The sequence below is a fragment of the Carettochelys insculpta genome, chromosome 23 (assembly GCF_033958435.1).
Source record: "Carettochelys insculpta isolate YL-2023 chromosome 23, ASM3395843v1, whole genome shotgun sequence".
Taxonomy (NCBI): Eukaryota; Metazoa; Chordata; order Testudines; family Carettochelyidae; genus Carettochelys; species Carettochelys insculpta.
Window position 1 is genome coordinate 18997467 of NC_134159.1, and position 9379 is coordinate 19006845.

Sequence of the window (9379 nt, forward strand, 5' to 3'; positions counted from 1 at the left end):
CTCGTTTAGTTTTATGTGCTGCTTGACCCATTGCTGCTCAGACCGAGGTACCATGACAACCCACTGGGCTGGCCAATAGTTTATGGTTATTTTGGTTGAAATTGGTTTGTTGATACTTCTCCATTCTGAGAGAACCAGCAAGTTATGATGATGTAGTGGCTAATCGGGGCTGACAGGACAGACAGTTCATCTTTCACTCTGCTTGCAATGTATGGCTCTCAGAGACAGGCAGACACTCATTTTGTCTTCTTCTTGTGGCCTCTTTAGTTTCCAGTCCATTAAAGCTGACACATCCAATACATGGCCTGTCAGGCATTGCTGCCTTTCAAGCAGAGCATCTTCTTTCCTGCTGCTCCTCCCATGTCTTCACTCAGGCTCCACTAGCATATTTCAAAAGGCTCTGGCATGCTTGCAGCCAGAGCCATCTTTCACGGAAACCACTGAGTGCCTTCCCATTGACTGCAATCTGAGAGCTCACCCTCTCCAGTGTTCCCAATGGTTTGTGGTTCATATGAACATTGAAACAAGTCCTTCGCAGCGGGAAGTAACTATATTTAAAACAAATATCAGAGAGGTAGCCGAGTTAGTCTGTATCTTCAAAAACAACACGAAGTCCTGTGGCACCTTCTAGATTAACAGATATTTTGGAGCATAACCTTTGTGGGCAAAGACCTACTTCGTCATGCATCTGACGAAGCAGGTCTTTGCCCACGAAAGCTTATGCTCCAAAATATGTTAGTCTATAAGGTGACACAGTACTTCTTGCTGTTTTTATATTTAAAACAAATCTGCTGCATGTGTGTTTCCAAGATAGTTTAAAAACCAGTGGACAAGAAACCATATGCCAGGTTCATTCAATCAGGGTTAGTCCTCCACTTCTATATTTACTGGTGCCTCCTCAGGTATTGGGTGATCACAACCCTTGTGGGCCATGCATTGCCATTTGCAGAATATGGGAGTAGTGGCAGGAAGCGCTGTCTTGGTCTCTGTCAGTTCCCCCTGCTCTTATTGGCTGCAAATTGGGACCTGCGGCTAATGAGATCTGCAATCACCTGATGGGGTGCAGATAAATATAGTGGCAGCAGTCCCCCCTCCCACCCTCCCCAAGGACTAACCCTGGCAGGCCACTGCTTTTTTTTATTGCCCCCCTGTACTAAGCAGTCCAGTCCAATGTTCCCTCTAATCTTGTCCATCCATTGGTGGATTTTTTACATCCATTTGCAGAATAACTTTATATGTGCACTGAGGCATGTGCAAATTGTACAACACGTGTCATGACAAATCCCTGACTGTGGCCATTGTGCTAATCATCTGGGTATCATTTGAATCTCTCCTGAGTGCCGCCGCCCAAGCAAACAGCTGACAGGGAAGCACTGGTCCTCACTTCCCCTCTAGAGCTTTCCATGCACAGTCCTTGATGTTCTTGATAAAGGCTGTAATTCACATTATTTCCCTTGTACAGACAGGAAAACATGTCTTAGAAAATAAACATCCTAAGAGACAGTGCTGTTATGAATCTGCTGGGCAGAAGCAGGCAGGCAAAAAAGACATCATGGCCGGTCACAGCAACATTTTTTCTCTTGCATTGCTCTTTCATCTAACGATCTCAGAGTACTTCCTGTGCATAAATCAGTCAAACCTCCCAACATGCCTGGTGGGAGGTATTGTTATCCCAACACTTCAGGTGAGGTGAGGAGAAAGGAGGGCTAGATCCAGACTGCTGTTTGATGTGTATGACATGATTGGTATCACAGAGGCTTGGTGGGATAATACAGGAATGGAATATTGGTATAGAAGGGTACAGCTTACTCAGGAAGGATAGGCTGGGTAAACAGGGAGGAGGTGGTGTCTTGTCTATTAAAAATGTGGACTGACATGGAGATGGATGAAGGAGACATGCACTGAGAGTCTCTGGGTTAGGTTAAAAGGGGTTAAAAAGCGAGGGTGATGTCATGCTAGGTATCTACTACAGACCACCTACACAGGTAGAAGAGGTGGATGAGGCTTTTCCTAAGCAACTGACAAAATCTTACAAAGTGCGGGATTTGATGGTGATGGGGACTTCAGCTATGCAGCATATGTTGGGAAACTAACACAGTGAGACACAGACTATCCAGAAAGTTCTTGGATTGCATTGATGACAATTTTTTATTTCAGAAGGTGGAAAAAGTTACTGGAGGGAAGCAGTTCTAGATCTGATTTTAAGAAATAAGGAGGAACTGATTGAGAATTTGAAAGTAGAAGGCAGCTTGGGAGAAAGTGATCATGAAATCCTAGAGATCACGATTCTAAGAAATGGTGAAAGGGAGAACAGCAAAAGTGAGACAATGGCTTCCAAGAAGGCAGATTTTGATAGATTCAGAGAGTTGGTAAGTGAGGTGCTATGGGATGCAAGACTAAAATGAAAAACAGCCGAAGAGACTTGGCAGTTTTTCAAAGGGACATTATTAAGGGCCTGAAAGCAAGCTATCCCGCTGAATAGCAAGGCTTGAAAGTATGGTAAAAGACCACCTTGGCTTAGCCAGGACATCTTGCATGATCTCAAAATCAGAAAGGAGTCATATAAAAAGTGGAAATTAGGAGGAAATTACAAAGGATGAATATAAGCAAACAATAAATATATGCAGGGGCAAGATTAGAAAGGCAAAGGCACAAAAGGAGCTCAGACTAGCTAGAGACATAAAGGATAACAAGAAGACATTATCTAGCTATATTAGAAGCAAGAGGAAGACCAAGAATAGGGTAGATCCAATACTCAGTGAGGAGGGAGAAACAATATCAGGAAACTTGGAAATGGCAGAGGTGCTTAATGACTTCTTTGTTTCAGTCTTCGCCAAGAAGTCTGATGCAGAAATGCCTAATGTAGTGAATGCTAGTGGGAAGGGGGGAGGTTTAGAGTATAAAATATAAAAAAAAGAAGTTAAAAATTACTTAGAAAAATTAGATGTCTTCAAGTCACCAGGGCCTGATGAAATGCATCCTAGAATACTCAAAGAGCTGATAGAGGAGGTTTCAGAAACTTTAACTATCATCTTTGAAAAAGTCCTGGAAGTCAGGAGAGATTCCAGAAGACAGGTAAAGGGCAAATATTGTGCCTATGTATAAAAAGGGAAAAAAGAACAACCCAGGAAACTACAAACAAGTCAGTTTAACTTCTGTGCTGGGAAAGATAATGGAGCAAATAATTAAGGAATTCATCTACTAACACCTGGAAGAAAATAAGGTGATAGGTAACATACAGCATGGATTTGTGAAAAACAAATTGTGCCAGACCAATCTGATAGCTTTCTTTGACAGGATAACAAGCCTTGTGGATAAGGGAAACACAGTGGATGTGGTATACCTAGAATTTAGTAAGGCATTTGTGATCTTCTTATCAATAAACTAGGCAAATACAACTTAGATGGGGCTACTATAAGGTAGGTGCATAACTGGATGGATAACTATTCTCAGAGAATAGTTATTAATGGTTCACAATCATGCTGGAAGGGCATAACAAGTGGGGTGTGTTTTGGGGCAGGGGTCTGTTTTGGGACCAGTTCTGTTCAATATCTTCATCCACAGTTTAGATACTGGCATAGAGAGTGTGCTGATTGAGTTTGCAGATGATACCAAGCTGGGGGGGCTTGCAAACACTATTCTGGGATGTGTTAACAGGAGTGTTGAAAGCAGGACATGGGAAGTCATTCTTCCACTCTACTCAGTGCTCATTAGACCTCAGTTGGAGTATTGTGGCTGGTTCTGGGCACCACATTTCAAGAAAGGTGTGGAGAAATTGGAGAAAGTCCAGAGAAGAGCCACATGAATGATTAAAGGTCTAAAGAACATGAGCTATGTGGGAAGACTGAAAGAACTGGGCTTGTTTAGTTTAGAAAAGAGAAGACTTAGAGGGGACATAACAATAGCCTTCAACTTCCTAAAAGAGGGTTACAAGGAGGCAGGAGAAAAGTTGTTCTCTTTGGCCTCTGAGGATAGGACAAGGAGCAATGGGCTTAAACTGCAGCAAGAGAGGTTTAGGTTGGACATTAGGAAAAACTTCCTAACTCTCAGGGTGGTTAAACACTGGAATAAACTACCTAGAGAGGTTGTGGAATCTCCGTCACTGGAGATATTTAAAAGCAGGTTAGGTAGATACCTGTTGGGTATGGTCTAGGCTGTGCTTGGTCCTGCCATGAGGGCCGGGGGCTGGACTTGATGACATCTTGAGGTCACTTCCAGTTCTAGTGTTCTATGATTTTATAAGGTGCAGATGAATGAGCAGGCGCATCTATCCTTAAATGGCTGGCCCAAGGTCATACAGCAAGTCAGTAGCAGAGCAGTGAATAGACCCCAGAAAAGGGGATTTCAAGCTCCTCACTTTCATCATTTAATAGCACTACCTAAAATAATGTATCTATTTCACAGCTAGAATTTAGGCAAAGATTGAACTTTGTCAGTCTTTTCATTCATCCATCTCTCTTCTTTCATGATTTAGCCAATGGCTCCTTTCCTCCCTCTTCTACCTTTCCAAAAAAGAAAGACAAGAAGTGAAATGGAAGTAGAGTGAGGGGGTAAGAAAAGTCCTTAGTGGCCCTGCTGCCTTTTCCCAAACACTCTACTTACAGTGCCTAACCCTAGAATCTAAGATGCAATGCAAAGTTGCCCTGTTGCCTGACTCCTAGCACAATACTGATATATAGATAGACTGAGAGATACAAAACTGTTTGCCCATGGTAATATGACACTGGAATGAGCTTCTTTTTTCTAGCCTCATGATCCTCTGATTCTTTCTATTATGTCAGTTTTAAGATATTTTATTGCAATTTTGTATCTGATAGTCCAATAATTATCTTCATAGGGTTAATCCCTACCCCACAGCCATGCCATCAGGACGCTACATGAGAGTCTTAAAAGAGCTATTATTTATAGCATGCACTCTTTTCAATTCAGAGGAATCATTATTTATAATTCACTGATTGGCAAAACCAGGGCAGCAATTTCCAAAGTATAGTACATTACTTTGCTATGGTTTTGTCTGACAGACCCGCACTAATTACTTGGTGTGGTTTTGATGTATTGCCAACAGTGGGTTGTAGGAAAATGTGTCTCACTAAAGCTTGGGGTCCCCTAAGCCAAAAGTAAAACAAACAGTAAGAGATCCTTATCAGAGTAAAACCCCTTACTAGCCAGGTACAAAAAATTCACTTAAAAAAAAATCTAGCCAGAACTTCTGTTTGTGCTTGAAAACATTCAGGTTCACATAGTTAGGGCTGAGGGCACAAGTCCCAAATCTGCCTTTTCTATGAACAGCAAATCCAACAAGACCATCCCATTGCTTTGGCTTGCAGGGAGATACCTGGTTTTTGTTTCTGCCTCTGCCACTGGCTCTTTGTGCGATCTTGGGCAAGTTTTAACCTTCTGACACTTCAGTTTACTCCTTTGTAAAATGGGGTATTACTGGGCGATAGCTAATGTGGATACAGCAAATTATAAGCCTCATCTTAAAGGTGCTATGGATGAGCATTTTATTATTATTCTGATCCACTCCATTTTGGTACAGAACCTATTTAAATCCATCCCTGCTTCTTAAGTTTATTCTTTCCCTAAATCAAAGTTGGGAGTCAGCATTACAAATGTGAAGATTATCATTTTGTCTATGGCCCGATTTGAGCCAAACATTGAAGTTTGTGCTTAACTTTAAGAAAGTGATTAATTTCCACTGGGACTACCTATATGTGTACATGTTCTGTTGAGTTTGGGTCCTATATCAGCCTTGATAAAAGAGAAGGGCTGTGTGTGAATGTGAATGAATTTATGATCCCAACCAGAGCATCAGCACAACAAGAATACAATAAATAAGTCACACAAAAGGGTGGAAAATTCATCCAAGACCCTAATTAATAAATGTAACAGGAGAGAAACGACAAGCTGTGCATTTCCACGGAGGCTGAGCTTTTGTGGGATGGATAGGAGCTGCTGAGCATGTCCTAATGGCGGGGGGTGTGTGTGTGGAAAAACCAGCCACAGACCTCAGCATCTAAACAGTAAGAATATTGAACCAGAGGTCCTTGAGTAATTGTCCTTTCTTCACTCTGGGGGTGAAAAGGGTACATTAGGCATTCGCTAGCAGCAAATGGTACCTGACATCTCTTTAAGTGAAAGTCAGTTTGGAATTTTTTTTAATGGCCAGGCATAAATCTTTTAAATTATAAATCAATAAATAGTTAATTCAATAATAGAAATCTTTTAAATATTTAATGAGTCATATGCAGAATGGCTCTATAACTGGATGGTGATGGAATGGTGTCAAAGGAATTTGAATCAAACTTTTCCAAACTCCCCTGGATTAAAATAGTTATTGATTCAAATTTAAAGTACTAGGAGGGTAGTAAAAATGAGACGGCAGCTGGGGAACGTGCAGCTTACATCTCTCTCATCTGAATCTCAATAAAAGTGCTGGATTCCTGGGGTGTTTGGGGTTTATGATCATTGCTACAAAGAAAATTACAAAACATCTGGACCCAGTTGAGTTTATTTTTTTTCTGTGCATGAATATTAACTGAAACTTTTAATGATGTCTCACTTTCTGACTCAAAGTAACAGCCATTCTGCCCCATGCAGGGGTGAAAGTATCTTAAATTTCTTACAAGTTCTGTCATATCAGTACCCCTCCTCCCCACCAACTCCTGCCCTGAACCCAGGCTGCAGGGGAGGATGTTGTGATAGGACAGTGTGGGGTGGAAAGCAGAGAGTTCAGGACAGAGGATTGGGGGGGCTTTATGAGTCAAGACAGGGGGTTAGAGATGTGGAGGGATGTAGGAGCTCATGGCAGTAGGGGGAGGTATGGGAGTCAGGGCAGGTGTGTGTGTGTGTGTGTGTGTGTAGGGTGGATGGTGGGATGGGAGTCTGTCACCATTGGTGGCTCTGCCCTCTGCTGCTCCTGTTCCCAGCCAAATGGGAGCTGTGTGGGCAATGCTCACAGGCATGGGAGCGGGGCTGAGAGTGCGTGGGATGCTGCAGCACCCCAGGATCCTGGCTCAGTGCCTGGGTTTCTGGCTGCCATCCCCACACACCACGGCTTTGCTCCCAGCCTCAACTGGGGGTGTCAAGGAAGGACAGGGTTAAGGCCCTGTTGCCTGCTGGTAATTTTCTTACTGGTGCATTGCACTGGCTTACTTTCACCTTGAGCCACATGTAAAAAAGGGACTTTTTAAACTAAACTGAGCCTGGGATTCTGCACATGCATCTCTCACTGAAGTCACCAACATTTTTAATAAACACGTACCAGAGTTTTAAAATTAAATCCAGTGTCCAGTTTTGTCCAGGCTGACTTTGGCTCTCTAGCTCTGTAGATAGGGACACTGTTTTCTCTACTGTTAAGTGGGCCTTACAGAGTCATTTTAAAGCTACACTGGTGTTATTACTTAAATCAGAGGCCCTAACCCATCCACTTCACTAGTGTATTGTGGTGGCTGTCTGGCCTATTGAGATTCTCTCCGTTCTAGCTCTCATGGTTACAAAATGCACCTCTCCAAATGTGACCTGAATGAAGCCATGGTAGCATGGTCTTTTCTTACCAGCAACATCAATGATAGTGCTGAGATGTGTGACCTGCCTCACTCAGTACCCTCAACAGGGTATTGACCCTTGAGACTCCTGTTGGCAGGTCGCATGCCATATTTTAATGCCGATCAAGTGTCCAAAAGCAGAATGAGGCAGAAATGGCGTCCTGAGGGGGGACTGAGATCTGCTGCAGTGGAGGAAATATCGAAGAGATATTAAGGCAGGGACAGGTGGAGAACAAAGGATGGGGAAGGGAATGAAGTATAGAGGATCAGGAGCACTGGGGCACCGACTGCACAGTTTCCCCACTGAGCAACGTTGAACTAAAATGGTGAGAATGAACACAGAACACTAGAACTAGAAGAGGTCATCAAGTCCAGTCCCCTGCACTCATGGTAGGATCAGTCAGCGCCTAGACCATCTCTGTTAGATATTTATCTTAAATATCTTCAGTGATGGAAATTCCACAACCTCCCTAGGCAATTTATTCCAGTACTTGACCATCCTGACAATTAGGACATTTTTACCAATGTTGAATCTGAACTATCTTGCTGCAACTTAAGCCCGTTGCTTCTTGTTCTACCATCAGAGGCTAAAGAGAAGAATTTTTTCCCTCCTTGTAACACCCTTTTAGGTACTTGACAGCTTCTTTAATGTCCCCTCTCAGCCTTTTCTTTTCCAAACTAAACAAGCCCACTTCTTCTCCCATAGGTCATATGTTCTAGATCTGTAATCATTTTAGTTGCTCTTCTCTGGACCCTCTCCAGTTTCATCACGTCTTTCCTAAACTGTGGTGCCTGGAATGGAAAAGCTGAATCGCTATATACAGGCCATATTCTATGTTACCGAGCTCCTGATTTTGTGCATCCTCCTGTTTGATGCATGGGAGTCTCCTTGTCCACAGAGGGATGTATGGACTCCTAAATGTATGTTTTGGCCCAGGGGCCACAATGGGAAAGGGACTTTGGCCTCTCACAACATGAGTTTGATATTCTGCCCCGCCCCCCTAGCCCCCAAAATTGCTTATCCTCCAGATGTCTTCCTGGGAAAACATGTAATGTTGTCAGGAGGCAGCAGGGCATGGACTGGGGCAGTCCACCGTCTTCTCCAGTTTGATGTTCCTATTTCTTTCTTAAAGTTTGAGTCAATCCACTGGGAGAGTCAGGCAAGTGTAGTCAGCAAACAGCCTCCAGCCTGACTTCTGCCCTTTCCCAGTCCTCAGAAGAATGATCTGAGTTATCACATTTAAAGCTGCTTCCAGCCTAAGTGCACCCAGACCCATTAAAGAGAAGTAGGGTCCATTTCAGAGCATTACCACATCCTGATGAATTTCACTGAAGTCCAGTTTCTCTTATTCCCCTTTTCTCGCTGTGCCTGCTACTTTACTTCTGCTAATCTAGTAATGACAGCATACGCTTATCTTCTAAACACTTAACAATTTGTAATACGTTACTGCTGCAAATAGTAGCCTTAATCCCATTTTAAAGAAGGGAAAGTTGAAGCAGAGGAGAGTGACTAGACTTGCCCAAGGGAAACCAGAGCCAGAGCTGGGATTAGAATACATGTACAGGTTGCACCTTCTTGATCCAACATGACTGGACCCAAGCAAGAGTATTTGCTGGACCAGGGGAGGTCCCTGCATGGGCTTCGAAGCCTGCAGCAGGCACCCTGCCTTGCCCAACCCTCCCCACCGCACTGGGCTGCAGGGGACCACAGACAAAAGGGAGTTGGGTTTAGGAGCTACAGCCTGCATTCTTGTCTCCCTGTTCTTTGCTCAGTCCATGGGACCAATTCCCCCCACCCCACCCCCGCTAAGTAATCACAACTGCAGGAAGAT